The sequence below is a fragment of the Notothenia coriiceps genome, unplaced genomic scaffold (assembly GCF_000735185.1).
Source record: "Notothenia coriiceps isolate Sejong01 unplaced genomic scaffold, NC01 NC01_scaffold00022930, whole genome shotgun sequence".
Classification (NCBI taxonomy): Eukaryota; Metazoa; Chordata; class Actinopteri; order Perciformes; family Nototheniidae; genus Notothenia; species Notothenia coriiceps.
Genome location: NW_011355631.1, coordinates 321,867 through 326,434, shown reverse-complemented (window position 1 = coordinate 326,434; position 4,568 = coordinate 321,867). Strand labels below are relative to the sequence as shown.

Genomic DNA, 4,568 nt, shown 5'->3' with positions numbered 1-4,568 from the left:
GCAGGTCGCTTGTTCCCTCCCCTACACACCGACAAAACACTATTACTCGGGATCCGTCAACATGACATCTTTTTCCTACCCCGGGGTCTTTAACTCGGAACCCTTGGGGTTTCCATTCGTCTCCCCTAGCCTCTTAGAAGAACTATTTCCCCATGATATAATACAATATCAAACCTAGGATTTCGAAAAAACAGATGAAAGGGTAGTAAGTTCCCACCAAAAAGTGAATTCATTACACCAAAAAAAAAACCTTCCTTTTGAATATTAAATGTAACAAAATGATTATTAAGACTTAAATGAAATTTTAATTTTTGTAGATATAACTAAGAATTGAGAAAAGAGTAGGTTTGAGTGTCCACATAGTAACGAACTCTTTTAATTTAATAATAAAAATGAAAACCAGCCTGCACAACTGGGCCACAGACAGACGGCCAAGACATACAAAGAGTTTCTTCTGCCCGCCTGTTGAAGAAAGAAAACCAGGAACTGGTAATATAAGTTTAGACATCGTATGTTAGTATCTTGTGTGTTGTAGACGTGTAGTCACTTGTACCTTGACGTAGTCACTTGTACTTTGACGTCGAAAGTCGAGAAAGTTGTAGGCTATAACGTCCTTTTCTCTGTAGGCATTGTGTTGCAAAATCTATATAGGTTTCTAGAATTTAATTCTGTACTGAGACAGGATGGACATCGTATTGTTAGTCTCTGTGACTTATATTCTATTTAATTATATTTGCACATGTTATTCCTTTATTAGTCAGCCTACAGCGTTGTAGAGTAAAACTTTTATTTAAAACCTTAAACGCATTTTTTTTACAATACCATAAAGGTTTTAAGTATACTATTTATGTAAAAACTTTCGAACCATTTTCCCTTCTACCTCTCGTGGAGAAGTGAGCGTGAGACGAGAAGGCGCCGCGGCGAGGGGAGTTAGGGCGACTGTAATACTTATAATTCCGTATATCATTTAGTATCCGTCCCCGCGGTGGTCCCTAAAACCCGGGGGTACTTATTATAATAGTGTAACCCCGGGGTGGGTGGTCCGTGTCCTTGTGCGGTTGTTTTCCGTGTTAACGACATTGCCTTGTGGAGGTCTTTTGGGTTGGCCAGATTTAAAATACGAAATTTATTGAGAAATGGACATGTCCGAATTTAGCATAGAACATCAGGTTATGATTGACGTTCCCTTATAATGACTGTGACTAAGACACTTTTATTTGTGACACATCTGACACGTTACAAGACGCGTCATCTTAAGGTGAATAAACTATGTTTCCTGATTGTAAAGGACTGTTTATTCTAGAAGTTATCATTAGAAAATACCACATTTAACGGAAAAAATTATTATTGCAAAAGCTTTCCTTGTAAGAAGTTGTTCTTACGTATGTAAATTTTTTTTTACGACACAAACTGTTACATATTAACTTTAAATCTACAATCGAAAAACAAAACTATTTATATATAAAACATGAGGTCAGAGGGAAGTCTATATAATTTACCGTACAGTAAGTTGTGTACGACGAGTGGAGGAAGTCAAGCCTCTTTTCGACCAAGTCCAAGTGTAATACCCCCTGTCCCCGACGACTCGGATTTCTACCCAGACAACCAGGACCCGTGTTGACTAAATCCATACTTATCGACGATTTTTACATTGCATGTAAGTAGTTTTACAGTCGATTTCCTGTAACTTTACTTTTTGGAGACTTAAAAGACACCTCTATATTGGTCATTAATTACAGTCATCATTTTTTTATGTTGTTTTTATCATTTAAATGTTACCTGATGCGAACGATTGTCTGAGTAAAGGTGGTGAGTACCCTGGTGTGGGGGGAAAAGAAAACTTTTTTGACACACTGGTATGATAGCCGGGAAATGGAGGGGAGAGAACAGAAAAGAGGAGGAAAGAAAAGAAAAAACTTTCGGACTAAACAATACAGCAACTACTACTGTACTCGGCGCAAGGTGTGGCCTCATAAAAAAGGGCATGAAAAGGGGGAAAATTCAAGGGTAATCATGGGGAATATACGGAAGGTAAAAAATTACGATCTCTCCCCCAAGAATAAGGACCCCCTTTTTCACCGGGGTCAAGACCCTAACCACGACCCGTTTAACGTTTGGTGGCGGGGGCATTTTGAAGACTTTCAAACACCCAAACAACCTTCGGCAGTAACATAAACACGTAATCGACAATAATCCGTAACCAGGACGTGTGGTTGCCTCTTCTTATTTGAATACCGTTTGTGTTTTTTTTTGTTACCTTCCCCACCTCACTAATTCTCCACAGCCGCAAAGACCGTCTAAATGAAGACTTCCGAAGTCTTCTTCGACGAACCCTAAGGGACCGGTCGAAGATGACTTCGGTCCTGAAGCCGCCCCTGAGGCGCACCTGAGGCCGGCCCTTAACGCCCGTCGTCATATGCCGGCACTTCAACAAACGTCGGACGGGTTCATTTGGGTTTCGTTTTCTTCTGCTTCACTGCCAGTCGCCGAGTAAACGCATTTTAAGGGAGTCCCTTTTCAATGAGGCCACACTAACCATGAAATCACGGGACCCCATATTCACGGCCCCGTGAATTCGACGGACCGTTGATTCATGACGTTTTCATGCGCCACACTTGGATGATAACATGTGTATTCATGATCGTAGGGACGAGTGTACGAGAAGTGAGAGACCGATCTTTCACGGCCCACGTCGGTGGCCAACCTCCGTCCTGGTTTTGTAATGTACATTTATCTTCCCCACCATGTCTCCCGAGACCTATTAATTGAAAACCTTCTTTTATTCAATTTACTTAGCATTCAATTACTCATTGTAAGAGTTATATTGCAAGAAATTACATTAATAACTACCTTACTATTTCTAATGAATTTGTAAAAAAAAGACTTACAAAAAGATTTTCAACAAACCCGGTGGAAAGAGTGTCGGAATCTTAGTGGATTGAAGAGGACCACGCGAAGGTGAAGGATGAAGCGTGCATTGAAAAGAGGAGAGAGAAAAAAAGGGTACGGGAAATCCAAGTATGTTTATAACTTTTTGGTAGGTAGGTAGGTAGAAGAGGGCGAATAGGCCACAGCCCAGCGCCGACCCCTAGGGTTCCGCGGGTCCGGTTGTTTCTCCTATATTAGGGAGGTGGATCAGGATCCAGATGGGGAGCCAGAGAAGGGTCGACCTGCACGGACCTTGGGTGGAGGGATCCATCCGTGGGTCCACCGTAGGAATGATCCACGGACTTGGTGGCAGTTGACGAGGAAAGCTGCGTTTCCTCCTCGGTCTCAAGGGAGGGCCTACTGATTGGCATACCAATAAGCCAGGATCCTAATTATACTGTTAGGCACACCCCTTTGTCTCAATTTAAAAAACAGTTTATGATGGTTAACTCGGTCAAAAGCCTTAGAGGCATCAATAAAACCAGTGGAATTCTGTCTTCTATATGTTTCTACCATTTCCTTCAAAGCATAGATGCATAGCTCAGTACCATGCTTAGCCTTGAAGCCAAACTGGTTATCTGAGGTACAAAAATAAGAACATAATCTGTCCAACAAAATTCTTTCCAGGAATTTGGATAACACACTGGCTAGAGCAATTGGTCTATAATTATCCAAGCCCCCTACCTTGCCCGCTTTGTCCTTAATGACAGGGACCAAGGTAACAGTCAACATGGAGTCTGGCAACACACCATGAGTCATGAGGCCGGTAAAACAATGGCAAGAAGAACTGTAACCTTCGGGCTTGCCAGTTTAAGGTGCTCTGCAGTGATTCGGTCAGAGCCGCATGCTTTGTTATCAGCTAGCAGTGCAATTGATCGATAAACCTCATTAGCTGTGATTCCCACTGTGTCACTTTTCACAACATTACCAACTTTGTAGGGGTCACTTTTAACACAATTAAGTATAGTAGAGTAATGTTGCCTCCACAACTCAGCTATGTTATCGGCTCCAGATACTCCCTCTATGGTACATGGTAACGATGTACTGGCCTTGTTCAGAGCTCTCACCTCCTTCCAGAAGCCAGTCACATCATTATGAAGGAGCTTTTCAGCCATAGAATCCGCTCTCAATGTTTCTGTATGTTTGTTGACATAACGAACTGCATATTTATATCTAGCATTTGTACGCTTTTTGAGATCCAGGACAGGCCCCTCTCTGGGCCTTCCTGCCCGGACCCAGGCCCCAAAAGCATTCTTGGCTTCAGCGTATTGATCAACCACATGTTTATTCCACCCTGGCTTGACGTTGTGTCTCTTCCTAGAGTAGGTATAGCACGGTCTACTGGCCTCCCATACAGCTCCCACAATACAGTCATACATGTTACAGAGGTCTTCACGGTGAGAGCTTTCATTGCAACCCACATCAACACACAGAGTTGACATCCCTGGGGTGAGCCTATCCAGGTAAGTATTGTGTCAGAAAGTGCCAGAGAGGAGAGAGAGAGGAGGGAGAGAGGAGAGAGAGGAGAGAGTATAGCCTATCCTCATTTGTGAGCTTGGACCAATCCACTTTAGTGGTACAGGCATTTTTAACCTCCTGAGACATCTCAGGGAGACTATCATAATCTAGTGAAGGCACAC

General features: G+C 42.6%; 1 protein-coding gene across 4 annotated transcripts in view; it reads right to left on the bottom strand.

The window, feature by feature from the left end:
- The window catches only part of ntng1a (netrin g1a), a 90,806-nt gene that overhangs the window by 20,466 nt on the left and 65,772 nt on the right, over positions 1-4,568 (bottom strand). The window lies entirely within an intron of this gene.